This window comes from Macrotis lagotis, chromosome X (assembly GCF_037893015.1).
Source record: "Macrotis lagotis isolate mMagLag1 chromosome X, bilby.v1.9.chrom.fasta, whole genome shotgun sequence".
Taxonomy (NCBI): domain Eukaryota; kingdom Metazoa; phylum Chordata; class Mammalia; order Peramelemorphia; family Peramelidae; genus Macrotis; species Macrotis lagotis.
Genome location: NC_133666.1, coordinates 364,746,861 through 364,773,386, shown reverse-complemented (window position 1 = coordinate 364,773,386; position 26,526 = coordinate 364,746,861). Strand labels below are relative to the sequence as shown.

General features: G+C 34.1%; 1 long non-coding RNA gene across 1 annotated transcript in view; it reads left to right on the top strand.

Moving 5' to 3' along the window:
- The first annotated feature begins 903 nt into the window (after positions 1 to 903).
- LOC141498360 (uncharacterized) overlaps positions 904 to 26,526 on the top strand; it is a 795,212-nt gene continuing 769,589 nt past the window's right edge. Inside the window, exon 1 of the long non-coding RNA XR_012471617.1 lies at positions 904 to 1,225. This is a non-coding gene — a long non-coding RNA (uncharacterized LOC141498360). The remainder of the gene's footprint in view (positions 1,226 to 26,526) is intronic.

Sequence of the window (26,526 nt, the reverse complement as noted above, 5' to 3'; positions counted from 1 at the left end):
AGTGTGAAAATGATTATGATTTTTCCTATGAGAAATTTGGTCTTTTGGAATATTTGGAATATTTATTAAAATGTTATTTTTAAAATAGTGATACTGTTCATTATAATCAATCATGTAATCATATAGTCACTAATTCAATTCCACTCTGAAGTGTTTTTTATTGTTAATGTACATTCATGTATGTAAAATATTTGTATAAAAAGGTGTAGATGTGTCTAAGCAAAAGTATAACTAACTTTGTGTATTCATTTTAAAGTATATTCACTTTGAAGGGCTATCCTACTTCCATGGTCATTGCAAAATTTTAAGAGCTGAAGCAATATAGCCTGTGTAGTAAGAGAGCAGTAGAAATTGATTAATTAGCAGCTGATTCCAATTACTGATAATCCTGATATTATCAGCTGAATTAGTTTATTCCTCTAAAATAGGAAAGCTGACTTTATGATTACAGTCTTGCTTTTTGCAGCTGAGGAAACTGAGACCCTATACAACATTCAAGGTCATAATTCTGACTTGTGCTTAATGCAAAATTTGAACCACAATCCAGGTCCCTTGAATTTCAGTTAAATGACTTTGGCAATACATTGAAATAATCAAACCAACTAGCTGTTATGCTCAGGTGCTATCATCACTTTATTAGCTTGGATTCTTCATACTGTGCAACATGGTTTGTTTAACAATTCACATATGAACTACTTGGCTTCATAAAGATTTTACTTTAAAGCAATTTGAAATCAATGCTGTAGCGTGGGTTGGCACAGAGATACAAGCTATCTTTCTAATAAAGGGTTAAATTACTTTTCACAACTAAATAATGTTTCAGAGGCACGCCGAGTGTTTTTGAGGGAGAGGATGACAAAAAGGGAATCCTCAATACCAATTGGCTAGACTCTATCAGCTGCAGTTGAGCTCAAGCTGCTGCTAAAGAGCAGTATTGATCTGAAGGGTAAATGTGTAGGGAACCACAGAGAGGGATCCAGTCATTTCTGAGAAGAGAGGCAGCCTCTTCCAGTAAGAAAGTGGTTTCTACCTGGCTGATATACCTCTGAGAGCCTTTTGTGAATGAAAAGGGACACGCTACAGGGCAGTTTATTGCCAGAATGATTTAAAAAGAGAGGGAGAGAGAGGAAGGTATCACCTCAGTACAAGCTCCGCTGTATCCTGCTGCTGCTGCTGCTGCTGCTGCTACTGCTGCTGTGACTGCTGCTGCAATTTCTGCTGTCAGGTAAGGGTTTCTTCTTCCTTCTTCTGCTTCTTTTTTTTAAATGAGATTGCATTTTGTGTGATTGTTTCGGAATACAAGAACAGAAATGCATTCACGATGAATGAAAGGATGCTGAGTGTGCTCAGAAGCTGAATAAGCATCCACGCAGATGAGGCATCTGAATTAGCGGTCTGGGTTTTGTTTTGCTTTGGGAAACTTCAGTAAGTTCTAAACAAGTCGCCAGTCTTCGGAGGTAGATGTGAAAGAGAACGAGGAAAATGGAAGTAGGACTGGCAAGGTGCTGAAACCCCAGAGGTTTTGGGGGGTTGTTTGCTTTGGTTTTGTTTATAATCAGAAGTCTTAAAGTATTCAGGCATAAATGAGTTCTTAGAGAAGCGTCAATCACATATCCTCAATGTTGGAAGGCACTACTGGTCTTTGCTTTTCTAATAGGTTTATTGATGCCTAATTAATCAACTTCCTTTGAAATTATATTTTTTAAAGATCTTTCATAATAACTTCCAAAAATTCGTGCCTTATATTTTTGTCCACTAAGAGTAAATAAAGCATTTTGATTATTTTCTTTTTAAAAAAAGAAAGCATCTTGATTTAAAATCCAGTAACTTTAAAACAACTTAAATATTTGGCTCTTTCATAATTCAGTGCACAATTATCTCAATTCTTAGCAAGGGATTAACTCAGCACTGCTATGAAATATCTCACTATAGACTGAAGCATTTCCAATATTTTGAAATTATATAGTATAAATGAAGCATGCATGCATACCCAAAATAACATTGCATTTTAAGATATTGTTTCAGATAACTATTAAAACATTCCTTTAATATATTTGGATACTCATTCTTTTTAATGATAATCTATTCTGTGTAGATGAAACAATAGTCTAATAACTTATTTTTTCAGATTGCTCTGTGACTCATAAACCTTTAAGACATGGACTCTGAGAAGACACACTTAATAGACTTATTTCTGTGATTGTTTCTGGTTTTGCTTTGTTTATTATTAGGTTCATTCATAATCAATTGACACTAATACACTTCACCTTTTTACCCTCTAACCCCCCAAATAAACTACTGTAGTCTGGTGCTGGTTAGAACCTCAGAGTACTAGAAGGCAGTGTTTTGTTTCTGCTTTTTTTGGGGGGGGGGTTGCAGTTTTAAATTATCTTGTGAATGACAAAATCACTGCAGTTTAAGCATATGTTATGAATCTTGTAATACACACAGGCAGTTTTAAGATTTTTTTTTAAAGAGAAAGAATCTAAACCTCAGATATAAGTTAGTCTATCATTCATAAATTGGTCAGAGCAATTTGTGATTTATGTCTATTAATATCTCAGTAGGAATTGCAATGAGCACATTCTGTTGGGAAAGGTTTCCAGAATTCTTACAGAATGTCTCCTCAGAACGTAAAGCCAGATGGTTACTCTACCAAAGTCATAAGCAGTTAATTGCCAAATTGATTTGGAGTGCTCAGGAGCATATCAACACACAAAGTAGCAGCTTACATCTTAACTGAACAAGCTGGTTATGCCAGACTGTTCAGTAGCAACATCAAAGTGTTTCTTAAGGATCTAGTGAGAAGAGTATCAAAGTAAGAAGGAAATACTGAATGCTAATTTGAAAACTGGAGTCTGGAACAGTTACTTCTCCAAATTTACATCTTTCACTGCAAAGGTAGTTTTCTGCCCAAAGTTAATTTACTGAAGAATCATCTTCCCAGTTCCCTCCCCTCAACATTAAACAACACTGCTTTGTTTTTGTTAGAGTACATATTTTTCCCCTTGTTTTTATAACAGCAAGGGATTTTCTGAACTCCTACTGTTTATATTCTGTTCACAAGCATTAGGAATAAGTTTGTCTGCCAAGAATGTGAGTTTTCTTTTGGACTATCACTCTCTTTATGGAATTCACCCAGAGATAGTTTTTTGGTTTGTTTGTTTGCCCCAACAAGAAAAGGCTCAACTATAGGTAGTAATATGCTTTTAGTAAGTGTGTGTTTGTGGGGGGGCATAATAATCATGTTTAGATTCCTACCCTAACAGATGGTAAAACTCATATAGTGGAAACTGGTTCCTGGAGGATCAAATTAAGTCTTATATTGCTTATTTCTGTATTTTCAGATTCTTTATATGAATTTATAGACAAATCCCTTCATGACATCTATTCAAATAAAATAAACTTGAGTGTACCTTTTATACTCTATTAGCTTGCACCTGTGACTTTTCATTTGCTTCATATAGCATATTTCTTGATTCTAAATGACCTGTATTTTCAAGTTTTGTTTTGTTTTTTTGGTAAGAAAAATACAGAGGAATGTTTTTCTCCTTGTGTAACACACTAATATATGGTGATGAAATAGATTTATATAGTGTCTCAGACAGTACTTTTATGATGGTGGGAGAGGAGGTTGTCTTTGTACATCACATTGTCCGTTAAACACATATCAAAAACTTCTTACATCAGAAGGGTCTGTGAGATCAAAAATGCCTCTGTTATTTCTAAATATGTTAATCAAGATTACCTGGTATGTGCATTACAAGTGTGTTTACATCCTTGTAAAATGGAAAAGCTTTTGTGCTTTAAGAGCTTTTCAGTGAAATAATTCAGGGAAGGAAGCATAAGCAGAAATGTCTATAACAGTTCACCTTCTAAAGTAGGATACTTCATATTCTGGATATATGATTATTTTGTTGCATTCCAAGTAACATGAGAAAACACAATATGAATTTAGCATGACCACATCAAAAATAATATTTTTATTAAAATGTAAATTTTGAACTTTAGCCACTCTTGGCATTTTTTTCTGTAGGGAAACAACTGATAAAGAGATTAAACTCTCCCTGAATGAATGAAGACTTAATTTTATTTCTAGGATTGGAAATAATTACTTATAAAGAAAACTTACAAGGTTTGGTTTGTAACCATAGTGCAAATTTACTTTGTCTTTTTTTTTTTGAAACGTTTTTACATTTCTGATCTATGTAGACAAATGTCCAATTTGTACTTATGTGACTTTTTAAAGATTCACCACTTTTAGCTTTACAGGTTACTTTTTAATATATTTATTTTTCTTTAAGAAATGCTATTTTGTGACTGTCAATATTAAGAGAATGAAAACAGCTAAATCACTATTTTAATAGAAAAGTGTAGAGGTTGTATATGTGTGTGTTGAATGCTGACTGTATAGAATACTAATTCTGGTTCTTAAGGCTCCATTTTGAACTATCAATTACTGTATGTTAATAATTACTGTATAGGAGAAAATATACTTTTAGCAGAAGCACAAATAAAAAAATGAATAGGGGACTATCACTAACTGTAAAAGAACTTAGATCAATGGCATAATAACAGCATGGGCCTGCATAAGTATATTTATGTTTTATTGAATTTTCAAATATATTGCATCTATTTAATGTACATAATAAACAATTGATAGACTGTCAGCAGTATATATTTTCTATTATTAGAAATGTAGTTTTATTCAGCTTTTTAGCACTCCCTGTGGTTTCATTGCTCTTAGAACAAGGGGATAAATTAAACCTAGAATAGGCATCTATTCCATTTAATCTTCATGTGAATTTTATTGTGTTCTCACTGTTTTGAGTTCCTAAGATATTGCTTTGTGTGGAATTTTCATTACCTTAAATATGAAAATCATTTCAATTCTAGTTCATTTTTAAAGTATTTATAATATATCTCCATCTTCTATACATATGTGAACAGACATTCTTAATTAGTATGTATGTGCACTATTGTATATATTTCTTATATGTTTGAAACTCATTTTTAGAGATCTATACCATTTTTAAACTACTAATCACAAGGAAGAAAGAGATAGTGAAAACCTAAAAAATGGTAGATATTTTAATTTAAAGTGGAATGTTATAAGACTAATGTGTGTAAATAGACTTCTTTATTCTGTTTAGCACTACTCTTTGTTTCACAAAGTTCAAGACTGGGTATATTTTTATTTGTGCCTCCTAAAGATATCAAGGTCCACTTTCCATGCTATTTTAAGAGGAAGATCACAAGGATTTCCTTTCTCCCTTCCGTTCAGGAAGGCAAGTTCCTTTGAAAAGAAATTTATACAAACATTACAGTGGAACAATAGTGAAGACAGGTTAGTACAGTAACAAGAAAAAGTTAACTATTCACTGTTTTATAATGGTTTTTTATCATTTATCCTAATTCTTAACACCAGTTCTATTTATTCCATTCCCCTATGAATATTCTTGCCTAAAATTATTTTGCCTAGTCTTTCAGTTCTCATACTGAGGTATTTGTGACAGGAAATGCCAGACAATCATTTCCTTAATATTTCTCCTTCATCAATGCATTTGCTGAGGATTGGTTGACCAGAATTCTCTCCTCATCTCTACAGAATTTTATTTCATCAGTACTAATTATGTGGGTAGACTATCGGCTAGACTGGAATCTTCCTTCTGTATTGGTTATTTTGGATTACTTTACCCTCAAACCATTGGTTAGAACTAGAAAGACCAATTTTCCTTCTCAATTTTTAGTGATTTAGTGATTTATTTCTCCCTATTTGTGCCTCAACTCTCAAAACCTGATGTTTCCTTTAATCTCTCTTTTTTTCCTACATACTCTCTTTTCTGTATCTCTTTGTCATTATTCTAATCACAAAGCAAACTCAACAAGGTAAGTCAGGTATTGGAGGAAATATTACATTTTCTCCCTATACTATATGATTCTTGGAGTTGTAGCATGAAGCTATACTATGTCTTTATTCTATTCTATAATCTTTGTAGATTAATGAGTGTCCTGATGGGTCTGACCAAAGATCTATACTAATGACTGTGCTAATGTGACAGATATACAGAAGAGCTAATAGAAATTGAATATCTTTACTCTGAACACTTATCTCTAACTTAGGATCACAAGTTCTTGGTTCTGATTGAAATCACTTCCCCTGTGATTTTTTCTCCTGAAACTACATGTAATTATACTAATTATAATAAATATTATATAGATACATATAATCCTGGATTCAAATATCAGCTAGTAGCTATGAGATCATACTAGGTGGGACCATAAAAAGAATACTAGTCCTGCAGCCAGGAAGAGCAGAACAGTTTCTCCTAGCTATGTGACTCAGCCTCTGCCTCAGTTTCCTCAAAGGCAAAATAATGACTATCTCAGAGAATTGCTTTGAGAATCAAATGTGGTAAAATTTATAAAACACTTAGCATAGTAAGTGCCATGTAGTAAAAATTTAATGAATCCTTTCTATTAAATGAGATGACTTTGTGATCCCTTAGTTGTAATAGATGGTATAATAAACATACTTTAAATCCCTAATGACTTGAGCAGGTCATTTCCCTATAGCATATTATATAATAACTGGCCTCTTTAATGCAAACTTCAAAGATTATGTTTCAACTTGTATTTGTTCTCTTTATATCCATGTGAATAATTATCTTTCTGTGTCCCTTCTTAGAATACTTACAATGAATGGATGGATGAACAAATGAAAACATTGCTTAATCATTATGTGCTAAGCACAGTGAATAGAAATGCAAAAGTACACAAATGAAAAATCAAAGATTGTCCTTAACCTCAAAGAGTTTTCAGTCCAACTACGGAGGACAATACTTAATAGGTAGTCATGGCTACATAGGGAGATTTTGGTTCTGAATGATGCTTGGATGGTGAGTGAAGCCAAATGTGAGAAAATCATCATAACCCTTTCCAGTAGCAATGGAAGTATTGATTCAACTGTAGTGGGAGAATAGGAAAGTAAGGAGACATAGGAAAATGTTGAGCACATGGAAGTAAACTGGCTAGTGAGATGGACCCAGGTTTTATACAAAGCATAACTGACCCTTCCCAGACTTTAGCATCCAGAATGAGGCTCTTGGTAGTCAGACTGCCCAGATGTCATTTCTAACTTCTGGTTTTCCCTGATTTTTTCTTGGGTCAATTGTGCCCTTTTGTCTTCTTGAAATATCTTTTGTTTTCAATTATGTTTATGTTGTATTCTTCTAATAGGATTTAAAACCCTTGGTTTGTGTCTTGGTTTCCTTAGATGTTAACATAGGTCCTGGGGGTCAAACCTCACTTGGTCACTATTTGAGTCCTAATTGGCTCAGAGTGAATGTAAACAGCAACTGTTTCTGTTCTATCCAGAAATTCTGAGAGTCTTCCCCTCCCAGATTCATTTCTTTTGCCTACACAAAAGTGGCCATCTTTGCTTCATTTCTTTCTCAACTGTTTAATCATTGAATGGTGAGACTTGGGAAAGCACTTAGCTTAAAAAGGCCAAGTTCTCTCACAGCATGCAAAATCATCTCAATTCATCCTGATTCATATATGCCACTGTACTCAAATGACTTTGGAAGAGACATTGTCCAACTTACCCTTACTTAAATCCAATTCACTTGCATATCAAGGCATCACCTTCCTGATGCCTTCCTTATTTTTAAGAATAGAGGACAAACCATGACTACCACAACCACATGATTGGTAGCTGTCAATTGCAGTAATTGAATTCAGATCTTCCTCAATATGAGGAGAGTATCCTATCCACTACCCTAAGCTGTCACTTAAAGTTGATACATATATACATGTATGTAATTATATGAAAGGTATGACATAATAGTTGATGGACTGAACTTGGAGAAAGGAAGAATGACGATAAAGTCTTGACATTTGAATCTGTAAATAGCAAACTTACTTAACATCCATGAACCTAAGTAAAGTCTTCTCTAAGAAAATTATTTACACAGTGGTGGCTGGGATCTGATTGGCAGTTTGTGAGATTGCAAGTTGGGAGTTTTAAGATGGGAATATGAATCATATATACCTTCGCCATGGCAATCAATCATTATTACAAGACTACTTTCATTTTTTATAACTTAATAGTTTCCTCAACACTAGCCTACAGGGTCTGCAGCAATAACCTCAAAGTGGTTATAGACCTTAAATGTCCACAAAAATCTTTGCCTGTTAGTCTTTAAACCCTCCTTACTTCATGGTTTCTACCAATACTCCTCATTGGATCTTCTCTGTGATATAATGGGCAGTGATTGATGAGTATCACCTTCATCCCCATACAGAAACACAGAGTTCAATTATTTTTTTTTAATGACACAAGCCTAATACCTTTTTAGTTCAAGTAATACCTTTGTATTAGCTAAAAGGCCTTCGTACTTTTAAGAGACAGGGTATTTCAAAAGATCATGACTTTCTCATTCTTTGAAATATCTATTCTAGGTAATATTAAGTGTCATAATCATTTCCATCATTATCAATACAGTAATACATGTACATAATTCACAAGAAAGTGAATATATATATATATATATATATATATATATATATATTGGAGCTACATGTTCAAAGTCATTTTTGCTCATTTTTACTGATAGTTTAAAATGAAATAAAAATTCATACCCTTGCTTTTGGAATATAAACAGTTTGCATTTTACATCAGTGGAAAGAGTTCCTATGCTGATGATGACATCATAGTTGCTTAAACCACTTATGTGTGTGTATAATCCTTAGCAGCCTGAGATACCTTCTAGTTGTGTTACCGTGGGCAAGTCACTTGACATCTAACTGCCTTTGTTTTTACTTAATTTTTAATAGTCCAGTATCTGACACAAACTAGGCAGTTAATAAATGCCTATTTCCTTTCCTTCTTGTTATTTATGTACTATCATATAAGAATAGTTTTAAACCAAGCTTAGTTAAGAAATTGTCTAGCTCAAACTCCTTATTTTATTGTAGAGGAAACCGAGGGTGAAATTTGATGTCTGGCCCACAGAGTAACAGAACCTTGAAATGATCTCAGGGCCTCTAAAATAAACCTAGAATATTCCATATTGCAACTTGCTGCCTGCTTCTACCTTCCCATTCAGAATGCTATGGATCCCTCCAAATAATATTTTGACTGCACTAAAATAACTACAAGGGATACAAAGGAAAAAAAAAAACTATATTGAACTGGCTAATTTTTGATAGTTCAAAGATATCTGATTAAGAAGCCTGATATTTCCAAGTAATATTTTGATGAATTTTTCTACTTTTAATTTTCTTTTAAAAGTATATGTTAGGGGTGGCTAGGTGGGTGGATAGAGCACAGGTCCTGAAGTCAGGAGGACCTGAGTTCAAATCCAACCTCAGACACTTAATAATTACCTAGCTGTGTGGCCTTGGGCAAGCCACTTAACCCCATTGCCTTGTAAAGAATACAAAAAAAAAGTATGTCTTACTTCAAACTTGAACATATACATACATACATGTGTGTGAGAACATGCAGGTAGATATCTTGTTCAATTTATTTTCTATCTAGTAAATATAATTATATCAAAATATTTTAAATATAAGTGACTATCAATATGACTTTTACAACCAAATGGCCAGGTTAAATTAAACAATTAAATTTGTAAGTTAACTTACAGTAACTACTTGAAAAGCCTACTATTAATACAAATTTTCTGGAAATCATATACCAAAAATGATGCCTTTAGAAGTGAGGATGACTTTATCAGCCTATTTGTAGTATTGGTACTCATTTTTCACATTGGAAAATTCAAGTAGTTTTAACAGTGCTAGAATAACTGAGGAAGGGGAGAAGTCATAAAAAAACATGTTTTGAGGACCCCTTTCCCTTGTCTTTCTTCACTATCTCGTTTCAGACTCTTGTAACTCTTGACATTCTTTTTAGTAACCACTTAATTGGCTACCTTTATACAATTAATATATTACATCTTGGGAATAGGTTTATATAATTTCCTAGCAATGCCTAATTCTGTCCAATTGCAGGGCAGAATTTAGTAGAGCATTGCTTCCATGAAATAGTCCTCCAGCAGCCTAAAAGGTAATTGACTTAAGATTTATTCACAGGGAATTGTTCATGGCAAAAACATTTGTTCTTGCCATAGAGAATCTTGCTCAACATTATTTTTTAAGGTTTAGATTTTAACAATGCTTTTATCTATCAAGTTTTTATATGAGGACTTTTTACCAATTGACCGCTTTCTTAGAACACCTGATAAGGTCTATTCCAGAAAATTTATTGCTAATAATGAAGCAGATATCTTAATGACCTTGAGTGTTAGGGTTGAGTTTTCACCCAATATAGTGAAATTTAGGAATTTGACAGTTTATTTTAAGTTCTTCCTCTCATCCAATCCTCAAGATACTTTTGAGCTTTATGTTGATTTTTTGGTACCTTTAAAGTGGGTTTTCCCATGATTGTATATACCATTACTTTTCACAGGTAAATTTCTGAAAGCATTTTTAGAAACAGGGAAGTATTGTACAAGGAAATGTCCAACAGATTTGCTTAAAAATAAAAGAAGTGAATCTTAGAGCCCTTATGAGACTGACAAGTGCTGTTCCACTAATATGTGTCACAGTTGAAGTTAGAACCCAAATCTACCCTGTTCACTTAAACTTCACCTACTGATTTTCCATAGTAGCTTGAGTAACAGTTTGAATGAATATTACCACATTAAGTGTTGATTATTCTTGTTCATTAGGCATCAATTACCTACAGAGATAACTGATTCTATCAATCAAAAATAAATATTTATTAAATGCTACTGGTATTATGCCATGTGATGGTGATGAAAACACAAAAGTGAGACAGACCCTGTCCTCAAGTAGTTCACCTTCGAACACCTTGGTGAGTCCACTACTTCTTAAATCCCCATGGAAAGCAATATCTTAATAATATCAAGTGTCCAGTCAGAAATCGCAGGAGTTCAGGTAAACAGTTGATGAAAATTTTAGCAATATGAATTTTTTTGTGTGAAAATCCATCAGTCATGGTATTTTTTTAAGTATAGTATAGGAAAAAAAATGCTCTTCTATTATACCCACTGGGAGGAAGGAGGATAAAAAATAGCCTCCAAAATTGTGCCAGATCCAAGTAAAGATTTTAAACTTTAACTCAGAATAACTCAGGAGGGAACTTGCCTTTTTAAACTGAAGTTTCAATACTATCTCTGTGTGTATAATATCCCCAATTCCCCATGGTGTCTACAATTAAAATAAAGCTCCCAGTTTGTACTAAAAGAGGAAGAAATCCTTGAAAGGTTTGTCTTAATTGGTTCTGAGGCTCAGTTTTGTTATCTAAAGTGAACAGTGAAGAATCAGTATTAACACCTGGAACTCATGTCTATGCAAAGTCCAGAGTTCCTAAAGTAGCAATTAAATGGCTTAATCTTAAAACCCTTCTAGGTTCAATTCAGGAGCTCTCTTCTGAAGGGCAACACTAATTCTTTATGAATGCAACTCCTAACAGCACTGCCCTAATTTGAACAGCTTTGGAAACTTCATTCTTTCTAACTAAATTAATTGCATTGCAAAAGTCTGCTTAGATTAAAAACTTATTTCTTCACTTACAGAAATATTTTCCTGAGCGCATTCTCTCTTTGCTATGTATGTCTGTGCGTGTGTGTGTGTGTGTGTGTCCCCATATAAAGAGTTTGCCATTCCATCCCAAACATCCTATCAAAATACCGTTATAGAAACTGGTCTGCAAACACTGTCTAGGAGTGTCTCCAATCTTCCTTATGCTGAGACTGTAGGTTCTAATAGGATAGAAGTCCTTGGAGCCTTAACAAATCTCTGAGCTTTTAAATAGACTGTGACCTATTCATTTAGAGGGCTGCTTCAATAAAGCAGTGGCTCACTTAGGTTAATGATGGATCATGGTGCGATTCGATTTGCACAGTGCCGAGTTGCCTATTATCCCCCTAACGTCCGCTTGGTCGTGTTATCACATCCAAATGATGAGTCATGCCCCTTCCCTTGTTCCTGTATATATACCAGTGATTACAGGAAAGCTCAGGGTGCTTATCCACTAAGCCTGAAGAATTCAGCTGACTGGGGATGAATTATTATTTTTTGGCTAGATTTTTTTTTCTAAAAAATCATGGGCACAGGTCAGGCTTCTCCAGTCTCGGACACCAGTCTTTTTTGACTTTTATTTTGGCCTCTGGCAGAACAGCAAGGTTGGACATTGGTTCTCTGTGCCTCTTTTCTTCCTGTGGTTAGCAAAGTTGAATAACCTGGCTTGTAGAGCCTGAATATTTACTAGGGTAAAACTTCTCAGAATTATTTTTTTCCATTTTATTTATTACTTAGACTTCCTTTTTTTTTGCAAGGCAGTAGGGTTAAGTGACTTGCCCAAGGCCACACAGCTGGGTAATTATTAAGTGTTTGAGACCAGATTTGAACCCAGGTACTCCTGACTCCAGGGCCAGTGCTCTATTAACTGTGCCACATAGCCACCCCCTAGACTGTCTTTTACAAAGTATTCTCCTACAACCACCACAAAGAAAATGGCAGCAAAGCCTATGGGGAAAAGAGGAAAGTTTCTACTTTCCAAAGGTTCTATGTCAGTTAAGAATGTCAAATCTGACTGACATAAACTGATACAAATATATAATGAAAACATAGGCATTGAACAAATTAAGACTAGAATTTTTAATGGCTCTTTGTTTATAGGGTCAATGTATTGATTTTTTTCTTAACATGGTTTCTTTGCCATTTACCCCACTATACTTCACACACACACACACACACACACACACACACACACACATAGACACAGGAAGAGATGGAAAGACACATGGACGGACAGACAGGCACACATGGATGGACAGAGGACACGCAGCCAGACACACACACACACACACACACAAACAGAGACAGAGACAGAGATAGATAGACAGACACATGAACAGACAGAGCCACACATGAATGGACAGACCCCCCCCATACACACACACACACACACACACACACACACACACACACACACACTCTCCACCCTGACACACCCATACACAGACCCCCCCCCAAGCACAGATTTCCCCACACACAGACAGAAACACAGACACACACACAGACAGACCCCACACACATAGACACATATATACCCTCTGGAGTGCTTTTGGTAACAAGAATTAAAACATGAAATTTTGTTTTCTAGCAACAATTTTGACGACTTATTTTTCTTTTCTTTCTTTCAAAGCAGTTTTGGAATGTCCAAAGTTTTCCTCACAATTGATGACTATCAAAATTCTTCATAGTCTACATGCAGTAGAATGAAACCTTGTTGAACATTTCTACTGTAAAGCCTATTTATATCAATACTTCTAGATACTTATAAAGTAAGCTCTGAATGTGAGTGTGTGGGGGGAACAGGATCAGAGAAGCTACATTGTACTTTCTTTTTGGGGAATTATATAATTTAAAAATTAATTTAAAAATTAGGGGAAATTGAGGTTATGAAATAAAGTCATTCCTCAAAAATAACCAAAAAAATCGTATTGTGCCATAATTCCTTATTGTCAATTGTATATGCTTTATTTTCTTTAAAGATGGTTCATTAGTTAATGTCACTAAAGCAGAACTGTTAACATATGAATATGTTCTGTATTTGGTATTATTAATTCACATGTAGCTCTCCTCTTAAACCATTATATAAACTATTCCAATGCTGGGACAATGATAAATGTAATGAAAAGTGAGCCAAGAAGTTTCCATTAAAAATTGCTCGCAATGCCAATTTTTGTAAATTCATTTACTACCTACCTTTTTAATACTCAAAAGTTTCAAAAACCTTGAAAGTCAAGAATTTTTCTAGCAATCTAAATGAAGTAGAAACATAATTCCAAATGTTTAAAAAGAAAACATTTGTTCTAGAGAGATGGGGATAAGGGAAAGATAACAAATTAATGGTAATTCTATTAACATGCTATATTTACATAGAATTAATAGAATGATCACTAATATATCTGTATATATATATATATATATATATATATATGATAAGTTAATAGAATGGCCATTATTTGTATGTATATATATATATATGTATATGTATATATATATATACACATGTATCTCAGTATAGAATATTTTGTTGTGATCTGAATGTGATTAGCAAAGAAATCCCTGGAAAGATTTCTGAAAATCTTATAAATAAAAACTGATTTCAAAATTAAATTAGATTTCCCAGTGGATAAATATCATTGTTTACAGTAGAGATAAAGAAAACTTCTTTGGAAATGCTTACCATTTTATTTTTCAAAAGCCTTGACTTACTTTAATTTTGCTACCAGTTGTTGCAAAATCAGTCTCATAAATTCCTTAGGACATTTTTGGATTGCTTTTAGCCTTTTTTAGTCTGCACATCATTAGGGTTATAATTGTCTTTATCTTTCTATACTTATTTATTCTTCTATGCTATCTACTCTAGTGAAATAAACCCATTTCCTTTCTCCCTAATGTGGCTCCTCTGCCTTCATTTGCTCCTACCTAAAAATCCTTAGCTTGCCATGCCCTTGGTATTTAATCGACTTTGATTCCAGCCAAAAGCATAGAACCTTCCTAATGAGGCAACAAAAGATTTTGCTTTCATGGTTTCCTTGTTAGTGTTGACTGAAATGGACACTTTTCTACTTTCTGATTATCTATTTCGTTTTGATCTCTAATTTTTGGTTTTTCTCTTGGTCCCTATCTGTCATAAAATCTGCTGTCTTTGTGTTCCTCAATGTCTGCTCACTTGTCTATTGATTCTCATTTGATAAATAGTTTCCTGGCACATCTGAAGTTCTGGCTATTCCTTTATGTCCTATATTCCCAGTCTTGCTGATGCTATCCTTATCCCTGTCTACAGGGTTCTAACCTTCACAGATTCTAGAATTCAAATGACACATTCCACATCATGTATTTGTGTACTCTGTCAGGTACTAAGGTCTTTGTTAACTATTTTTTTAAAAATAAATGATATTTATCAATTTATCATGTTATTCCTTCTTTTTAAAATCTATTTTATGACCCTTGCTTATAATGTATTTGCATCTTTACACTCTACACACACACACACACACACACACACACACACAAACATAAACACACAGACTTTAGTGAGACTCTTCTGGAAAATTTAACATCTTAAAATATCTGTCAACATTGAGATTTCAGATACTATTGCAGTGAAATGAGGGTATTATTTTGGTGTATCTTTCACATTTTATTTGATGAATCGTGAATGGGGCTATTTAATCAGCTGATGAATTTATAGTCTGGAATAAGCCATCAATGTTATTCACTTCTTTGAACACAACCATGCCCAAAACATGCGCACGCACACACACACACACACACACACATACCCACACATCACACCACAACTTCCTATATTTGTGGGTGCATTTATTCCATCATGAATAGGAAGTGATGGAGAAATTTAATATGCTTTTATTAAATCATCTGAGGGGAAAATGCATGGCTTTTAGACTTCATAAATTCTGATTGGAAATTTTTAATCATTTATTTATTGAAATGAGATTTATTTCAATAGGGCATGCTTTCTGATTCTTTAAAAAAGATATTAAGTATGGCTCTCTGAATTATAAAGTCCTGATGCCTTCTCATGTCATGGAAGTGATAGTGTCAAGGGTTATCAAAATATAAATGCTTCTATGAGAAATGCTATTATAATCTTCATTTTACAGTTGAGGAACTGAGGCAAAGTGATTTGACCAGGGTCATGCAATTAGCAAGTATCTGAGGACTGATTTGAACACAAGTCTTGATTGCAAATCCAGTGCTTCTCTGTACCATCTAGCTGCCAAAAGATTGACCACTAAAGTTACTAATTCAGACAAAACCCCTTAAAGTTCATCCCATAGACTACTAAGAACTTAGAATCTGCTCAAATAGATTAAGATTCTGCATTGACACAATCACTTTTCCTTAAAATAGAGGAGGGTATGAATTTCTCTAGCTCTTTTCTCTCCCCAGTTTCTGGTAGAGCAATTATGAGAAGGTTTACAGGATGCCAAAACCCATGAATAGAAATAATTTTTGAACCCACAATTTTAGACGTATTGACAATATACTATTACAGACTGAGGTAGAGCAGTGTTATGGAGATGAATGCAGTCAAGATTCCATTTACAGTTCAACTATTTGCTGTTTATGGAACCCCAAACAAATGATAGAACCAGTCTAGGTTTGTACCTTCCTTATTTGTACAATGAGGAGCCTGGATTAGATGGTCTCTGTTCTTCTTTCTAATTCTCTGTATGGTTCTATCACTATATGCAAAGATGATAATGGCTCACATCCTTAAAAGAATAAAACAATATAAGGAACTATATCTGTTGTTTAATTAAGCATAGGGAACTTCAAGTGAGGAAACTTCCTCTGTCGGTGTGGGTTGAAGCTTTTTGTGTAACTTCAATAGGTTCCTAACATACTGAGATTTTAAGTGACTTTACAATATCATAGAGCCAATCATGTTGCAGAAGCAGGAACTGATCTCCAGTCTTCCTGGTTTCAGTGCTAAATTTCTATAGCCTACTTTTTTCATAAAAACCTTCATTAAGTATCTACTATGCGCTTCACCTACACTGTGCTAAGTGCTTTTTAGATATTTTCTCATTTGTTCCTCACAACAATCTTATAAGGTATATATGTACTGTGTGGCCTTGGAGGAAACTGAGGAAGATGGAGGTTAAATAACTTGCCCAGGGTTATACAATTTATATGCCTAGGACCAGATTTGAATTCATAATACATTCCTATTAGAAATTTGTTTTGAATTTTACCTGTAATTCATGATTTTAATGGATTATATACATCTTCCACCCCTCAATATAAACATTCCAAACACATCAGTGCTGTATTGGAGTAATGTCAATTTATTTATGTTTATGAGAGCTCTAAACATGTTAATAACCTACTCAGCTTTGTATAGCTGTCCCAATCCTCATGAATGCCCTGCAGTAATTCGTTATAGGCTGTCAAACTATCATTTTGGAAATTTTGTTCATATTCTCTTTCGCTAACTCTATGAAACAAGTGAGCTATCCATCGGTTATTTTGCCATCTCAACATGACACAGTTCCTGACCTAACCAGAGATTGAGAATCCACTATGCTTTAATCTTGGAGAAGTTGCTATAGCCAAAAATATCATCACTTCAATCTGGTGATGAGTCCCTCTAAATGTCTCTAGACTGATCCTTGAACAACAATTGTGTTGTCTATTTTGGGGGAATATAGTTGAAGTTTTTGTAAGATATGACAGAATTGACACCCCTACATTCTCAAACCTATGACAATGGGTCATTTTTATAGTATAAAGAAGCAAAGTGTTGGTCTATTAGAAAAACAAGAATAGAAACAATCATTCCATAAATGACAAACCTGAGACCTGAGCTGCAACATAGATTGTGAGAAAAGTCATTTCTGGTATTCAGAGTAGACTATTCTGTCCTATAGTTGATCAGGGAGAAAGTCTTTTATTTGAAGATTTTACTCATTCTGATTAAATGAATAAGGGGGGGGGGGTTTAAAACACCTCTGGATAATAGTAGCTCATCATTATTGGGAGATATCATTAGGTAGGTAATATGGTAGCTATACTTTTTGATTGTCTGACAGGTGACTATTAACCTTGATAAATGCCCTGACAAAGAAGTAATAAGTGAGCTTCTTTAAAGAAAAAAAAAGGAAAAACGAAATCTCCAGATTATGATAATGTAGATTATTTGATTGATACTTGGCTTGCAGTTCAATTACAAAAATAAATGAGGAAGAGGAAATTTGTCACTTTCCCATTCATTATTCTCTAATTACTCTATAACTAATAAAGGCCTAGGATTGGGTAAAATAACTGTACATATGATTTATGATGTTAGCCACTGCAAGATAAAGATGAAAACATGAATAATCTATGAAGGCCAAAATACCACAAACCAAACCAGAGGATAAGATGATCTTAGACTATAATGCTCACCATCTATCAGAAAAGTAATGTATTGCAGCAAATGAAATGCTTTGCTTGTAGGGAATGACAGAACTTTTTTTCAAGTGTAGAATATTTATGCATAAGTTATATCCACTGGACTGGATCAATATGGCACCTGAGAGCCAAGCATTTATCTTGGTTTAAGATTATATGAAACACATTTAACATCTCTTAAGTTAACATGAGAATGTATTAAGTCCAAATGGGTAATATTAAGTTCCCCCTGAAATCACTGTAGTTTAGAAGCTCTGTTTCTTAAATACTATTTTAAAAAATCTAATCTAAAATATTTAAAAATTAATCGTATATTGGTTTTTCCTTGTAGTCTAATACATATATATATAATATATATATATATGTATGTGTGTGTGTGTGTGTGTGTGTGTGTGTACAACCACCAAGAATAAAACTAAAAACCTTTTTCAGTCCTGTCTTTCACTTAGAATCTATCAGTTTTTTTCCTAGTTTCCTAGATAGACTTCCAATTGGAGCTCCTATCATAAAACTCACATTTTTTTTTTCTTTGCTTAGGGAATATTACCAATATATTGACATTTTCATATATTAAGCTGAAAAAACAGACTTTCCCCTAATATAAATGAGACACTGTAGGCGTTCCAGATGAAAACAGTGTGATTTTTTTTTTGTCCGGTTAAGTTGGAGTTACTGACTGAATTAAAAATATTAAATGCTTACTATGTCCCAGAACCTGTTACATTTCAAAAGTACAAATGTAAGTATGCTTTAGTACACTATAGGAGAGAGTACAAAAGAGAATCTTTCTATATTAGTTAGTCCAAGGATTCTTAATCTTTCTTGATTCTGATGAAGTCTATAAACCCTTCTCAAAATAATGTTTTAAAATGAATAAAATAAAATATGTAGGGTTTCAACCAATTATATTAAAATATAGTTATCAAAATATTGACTGATAATAAAAAGGTCACTTACTCCTGGCTAAGAATCTTTCAACTTAATGGAAGATTTTAAAAGTAATCACAAACTATAATAGTTGTATAGCATATTGTTTGTTTTTCTTTGTTCTCCAAGAGGACCACTACTAGGACAGTGATATGATTTGCAAGTGCATTGGATTTAGATGTCAGGTCTATGCAAAACATCAACTTCACTCTCTCCGCTGAAGCAAGATATAGATCAGGATGACTAGAGATGACTACCAGTTGCATAGGTAAACCTTGATAGGATAGACTGCAGAGGATGAAGCATTTTGGTTTTGGTTAAGCTGTTTAACTAGCTTTGAAAGTTTGGCGACTAGCTGATTAAATGATATGAATCATTATAATTAATAAAATTTAGCGTTTGGAGAAGATGTAATCTGTTTCAATAAGAATACCCACAACAATAGAAATTATGGTTTGGGAAAATTTTAGGACATGTTTTCTGTGTTCAAAGTGAGGCCATAGTTTCAATGGGGGTGGGAAAGGGAAAGGAGGCATTACCTGAGCCCAAGAAATATATCCTGCCTAGCAAGACAACCAATAGAGCTTATCTCTACCCACACTTATTCCTCAAAAATCTTTAAACTAACTCATCCATGTCTAAGTAACTCCCAACTTTCCCAATTCTAAGTCATGTTCTAGGGTTTCATGCAATTGTAAGTTAAACCTACTCCTTCCCACAGTTTCTCCTAAAGGGAGCACTGTGGTAATTCTGTTTTTCTACACTCCCACTCCCACCCCCACCCCCCCCCACCCCCGACACCAATTAACATGTTTAGGCAAAGGGGGAGCCAAGTGAAAGCTCTGTAAAGTGGGGCAGTAAAAAGTGGATAAAACCCTGTCTCACCCTTCTCATTTTGGATCAGACTAAATGAGTCACAGACATCTGGATTGCAAATACCATTACATTATTCTTCTCAAAATACCACAAAACACACACCACACACACACACACACACACCTTCCAACCTTCCCCATTTCTATCTATTTTTTCTCCAATAATTTAGGGACTCCAAATTTCAGTGTCATCTATGACTTCTCATTTTCCTTTACCCCATATCCAAATTTTCAGTTAGTTGCAAGTCTCATTAAGAACACCTCATGTTGGGGTGGCTAGGTGTCACAGTGGATAGATCACCAGCCCTTGAGTCGGGAGTACCTGAGTTCAAATCCGACCTCAGACACTTAATAATTACCTAACTGTGTGGCCTTGGGCAAACCACTTAACCCCCTTGCCTTGCAAAAACTAAAAAACAAACAAACAAAAAAAAAAAAAAAACCACCTCATCTTTTCCTCTCTGTCCTCTTTAGGATGATGTCTCCTGCTGTCCTAGCTCATTACCTCTCACCTGGATTTCTGCAGTAACTTTCTAATTGATATCCCTTGCCTCAAGTCACTTACTGTTCTAATTCATCTTCCACCCAAGAAGCCAAACTGCTTTCCCTAAAACACAAACCTGAACATATCATTACTCTACACAGTAGTTCTGAATTGACTCTAGGTTCAAATATTATTCCATATTTGGGTCATTCTTTTAATGATTTCATTTTTGTGTTTTTAATGACCATAATTTTCTTATAGAGTGTGTTTATATATACATATATGCATATTATATATATATATATATATATGTTATGCGTTAATAAATAGATGTGAATTGGAGATACAGTGTGATTTTTTTTTTTACTTATGGGGTGGTTGTGATTAGATATAATAGTAATAGTTAATTGCTGCTGTTTAGTGTCTTATAGAATATACAATTTTAGAGATCATGGCAATATGTTACAAATTCACAATTCTATGGGAATTAAATGTGTTTAGTTAGAAACAGAATCAGCATTTATCATCTTCATTTGCTTCTTTTTGACTTGTGTTGTACATATATAATGAAATGTGAGGGAAGGCAAGAATTTGTTCATCAATACATAACTAATTTCATGACTTCAAAAGAATGGCTATCCCTGAATACCTAAGAAGGATTTTGTGTATATTCCTTTCCATCTGGAATATTGTATAGTCTTAGTCTATAAAAGCCATTTCCTTTTTGTATAAACTGTGAACAAATAGAAAATTGTTTATCTGCCCTGTGTTGGGAATACTTATTCAAGATCCCTTTCAGTCACTTTGGGGAAAGAAAATTTTAAGAAAACTAGCATTGGAAGTAGGAAGATACTGAAACCAAGCACCTATAGAAATTAACAAGGAAGATGAAGATAATATTAATAAGAGAAGAAAAAACATCTCTGGTCACTAAAAGTAAGTCTTTGCACTAGAAGTGAATGTTTACCCTATCCTTTTTTCTTATTTCTCATGATATTCCCAACTGCTTGAGTAATTCAGGCTGTTAATAAAAGATTTCTTTTGAGCATTTTGTGCTGGCCATGGTTACAGATTAGTAGCCAAGTAAATATTAAGCTTTCTGAAAGACTCTACTGAAAATTATAATGCAAACCACTTTTTATTCCTTTTTAGATGGCAGTGCAATTCCCCTTCTAGGGATAGAAGTTCTACTTTCTAATTTCCCTCCAATTCTTTAAAAAAGTCTGTGTGTTTTGTACATGATCAGATCCTTCACAAAAATTAACATTCACAAATTTAAATATTTTCCTCTTGGAAAGATAGAAAATAACACTGACAGAGAAATGGCCAGAAGTACTGGAATAAAGATATAATACAGCATTTAGATTCATGTTGAGCTTTTCCTGAAAAGGAGTTGCTCCTTTTAGAAGAATACTTACAAATTCTTGATGTGAAAATCTTTTTATTTCAGTCTTACTGCAGTATTTTGCTTTAAAAAATTTATCTCAAAATGTCATAATACTTTATTTTACCCTGCTTAGGAACACATGTAATGTTTGTAGTTGGCGGAGGTGCTTGGCTGATATTATGCAGTAATTGCTTTGTTTCAGCAAAAATGTATACTATATATCTCGTTCTAGGTAGCAGTAGCTTGAAGGTAGGGTCTTTTGCAATAGCCAGCCTATACATGTGCCAGTGGCATCTGGTATATAGTCTGAAAATGAAAACAGATGTGAGTGTTAGAAAGGGGATTTGGGGGAGGGTATTGCCCAGTTACAACATTTCTTTGTATCTAATTGGCTCACTAAAAGACTTAATCTTCCCCTATTCTGCTTTTGTAAAGTTAGACAAGTAAAGCCTCATTAATTCAGGGCTAGGTTGAAGTTTATTTTTCTACAATCTGGGAAGAAATAATTTGCTAAGCATATTAACAGGATATGCAAAATGGGAGTTGGGATATTTAAACTACTTGAACCTTTTAAATAAGTTAGTCATATTCAATTATATACAAGGAATATGATAATTTAAAATAATGGGAAATATTAAAGATATTCTGGTGGAAACTTTGATATCTCTTGTTTAGCTGTTATCAAGTTAAGAGGCAGAGGACCTCGATGCAAATCATTTTCCGCTTCTTATAAGCTGTGTGGCTTGGGCAAATCATGTTATATATCTAGATCTCATTTTCCTGAACTATAATGAAAAGGGTGGAGTATTTCACACTAGCCACCAAGACTTATTATGTATTGGTTTACATTATGAGAGAAAATTCATGGATAAGATGAAGGTAGTGGGTCTCACTCTAAACTCTATTATGCTCAGACCATATCTTTATAAGATGTTCATTTCAAGGCACAACTATTTAGGAAGAATATCAGTAAAATGAAGATTGTCTAGAAGGAGGTAACCAAGAAGAGCACTGAGTTCAAATCAGTTGAAGGAACTAGGAAGTTTTAACCTGCAGAAGAGGAAATAGGCAGGAGTTTGATGCCTATTTTTGAATTGAAAATCTATCATGTAGAAGGGGGACTGACCTGTATACTTGTTCCCCTATTGCCATCTATGATCAGATACTAACTACTCTATTTGTCATTTATAGTCTCATAGCATATCCCTTCCTGTCCTTCTGGTCTTCTTTCAGTTCTTTCATCATATTCTGCCATAGGAATCTATTTAAAAGTCTGCACAAATGACTCACTCTCTGGGGTCTCCATGCCTTTGCAAACAATTCCCATGCCTGGAATATTCTCTCTCCTCATCCTACAATTTCTGATTTGCTAGGGGACCCAACTTAAAGACCATCCACAGTAATGGAAAGTCTGTCTAGGTCCCCACAAAATATAGTGCCTTTGCCTCCAAGGGTAGCTTGTATTTATATTTGAATTAAAAAAATATTTTTACTCATTGTCTCTCCCATTAGAATACAAAATCTACAAGTGAAGGAACAGTTTTCCTTCTATTTATAGCCTTAGCACATATTGCAATCACAGGCACATAGTAGGAACTTAATGCTTTTATTTCCCATTAATTAATTAATTCATACATTTATGCATGTTCTTTAAGTACCCTTCTAATTTTAAATCATAACATTCATACTCATTTATTTATGTCAAGTTTAAAATGTACTTGAAAATAACATAACTGTTCTCTTTAAAAATAGTTCCATAATTCAGAAAGACCTTCCTGATATATATTAGAAACTTGTGAAATTTTAATGAACAAATAGCAATTATGAGTGCGTAATACTACTCTTGGCCATGTGAGCATAAGAAAGTAAGTTAACATCATTGTATCTTAATTATTTCATGGATAAAATAGATAGGATACCAATGCTACTTATCTGCTAAATCCACTGAGGTGAAAAGGGGAAACAATAAAAAGTATCTTACAGATATAATTGTACTAGCTAGGCTTAAAAAAAAATCCAAGCATGCATGGAGTACTCAGGGGTCAAGAATTATTAACCAGAGTATCTGATTGTAACATAGCCCAGCATGTTATCTTATGAGTAAACAGTGCACAGTTAATAGGGGTCAGCTTCTTTGTAGTTCTAAAGGGGGACATAAATAAGGTGATATCATAACTTGTCTTGGGGTGGAGGAGAGGCACAGAAAGAATATTCATTTAAAATTCATCTTCAAGGATTATTTAGCCTCCTTGTGTAAGTTGATACAGTCTTGTTCCCTCTTCTGAACACTGATGGAAAAGACAAATAGAGAAATATAAATTCTGCTAGAATTGAACTAAGATGGTAGGGGGAAATTGATAGAAATGTTCAATCAAAAAAAAATCTACAGTCATGGCTAGAATCAAAACCATAATTAGATTTCTGAAAAGGTGCTAATAGAATTTTAGTGCAGTCTGTACCCTTTACTCTATTCAGTTCAAATAGCTATTAAATCATTCCATGTTATGACTCTTACCTTTCCATTATAGGAAAGTTAAGCAAATATGTGGCCTCTGCAAGGAGACCGTTTCTTCAACAGACCTTCCAAATACTTAAGCAGTGCAGTTTAGATGACTTCTCCATTTCCCGAAAACTCTATTTTGTACTGCCAAAACTAGTTCTGTTTCTCTTTGTTCAATTCTTGATGCTGAAGTGATCATTTGCCCAGAGAAAAGTATCAACCAAGTGCCTGAAGTTCATTTGAAATGGATTGTGACATTCTTCACAGTGTCAGTCTGTAGTAACTGCATCACAATCAAATTAAATTTACACTTCTTTCATTGGTGCCTGATCTTTGCCTCCTTTGGAGAATCATTATCTATGAATGGATGTCTTCAGGCCTTTTATCTTTTCCACTATTTTTGGCTTGGTACTTTGTCCTCTATTGTTCTCTTATACTAAATTTCCATGGATGTATCTTTCAACCCTTTGGGGTTTTTTTAGGTTTTTGCAAGGCAAATGGGGTGAAGTGGCTTGCCCAAGGCCACACAGCTAGGTAATTATTCAGTGTCTGAGGCCAGATTTGAACTCAGGTACTCCTGACTCCAGGGCCCTTGCTTTATCCACTGTGCAACCTAGCTGCCCCCTTTCATTCCTTGGTTGATGGCTTCCAAATCTAAAGAACAGCCCTCATCTCTCTCCTGAGTTTAAGTTCAATGTTTCCTACTACCTGACAGATTTACCAAATCATCTACTGGATGTCCCACAATCATCTTGAACTCAATTTTACTAAAAGGGGAAATGAAATTATCTTTTCCCTTAAATCCACCATCCTTTTATTCAATCCCTATTTCCACCATTCTTCTAATCACCCAAGTTGCAACCAAATGAAGCTTAACATGTCTTCCTCAACTTTATAGTTCTACATATCCTCCCTATCCGATAAGTTTCCAGGTCCTGGTAATTCTTCATCTGAAACACCTTCCCTCCACTTTGACAATTACAAATTTCTATCTCTTAGTTGTATTATTCCAATTGACTTCCCTATACCCAATCTAAAACCTCTCTAATCCCACTTCCTCAGAGCTCCCCAATTGATATTACTGAACTGTGATCTAAGAGAACAAGTACTTTGTTTAAGCATTTTCAGTGTTTGCCTATTTCCTCTAGACCAGATACTAGACTACTACTAACAGTGATACTGGTGCTATAGCTGCTCCAAGTAGTGGTAATGGCAGTAGAGGCTAACAGTTAAATAACACTTAAAGGATTACAAAGCACTTTACATATTTCAAATTCATTTGTCCAAAATACAAACATCTCTGTTTGACATCTAAATTTCTTCATGATCAGACTTTCATTTATCTTTTTAGGCTGATTCTACATACAATCTGTTATAGCCAAACTAGTCTTTCTACAGATTATCCCCTCATGCTTCTAGTACTCTAGTACTAGTTTCCATTGAATCTCAGCTCCAACATAACTTCATTTAAGAATCTTTTTTTTAATTCCCCAATAGTTAGCCACCTCCAACTATTCATTTGTTTATTTTTAGATATTCATCTATGTTTGACTAAGGCTCTCTCCCTTCAAAAGATCAGTTTGTTGAAAAAAATTTTGATTAACATTAGCATCACCTGGAACAAATTCATTTCAGGGCAGGGTTCAAAGGATAATCCAAGAAAGAGAAAGTAGAAGTGGGGAAAAAACAAACAATGTGAATACAGAGAGAATCATCTAGTCTATGTTCTTAAAGAATATGGATTGTCATTTTAAAAAATCCTAGTTTTTGGGATAAGTGCATATTAAGTATTTAATGACTGGATTGACTTAAAGCATCACATACCAACTAGAGATTATGAAGTCATAGTACATAATTAACTGTTACCATTAGAAGCTTTTTGACATATTACTAAAGATTAACAGCTACTGAAATCAACTTTATTCACATTAATATTAACGTAGGATTTTTCCTTCTCCCCATATGGATATCCCATATTGTTTTCTCCACTTCTATTTCCATGGTCTTAGACTATCCCTTGAAGCTACTAGGAAATGAATTTGTTCCAGGTGATGCTAATGTTAATCAAAGTTGTTTTTAGAAAAGCCAATGACATTTCTTAGAAGTGAATCAACTGAATTCCTACTACTAAAGATGTTTATTAAATATGAAAGACCATTGATTATACATTCAAATATGATAAAATTAGCTTTTAAGTTCCCAGAGCAGAGATAATCAATGTGTGATTATGAACTCTCTTTTTTAAAACCACAGTTACTATTTACACTCACACATATGCATTTATACACAATTCACAGTGTAACACACATATACATACATTCACACT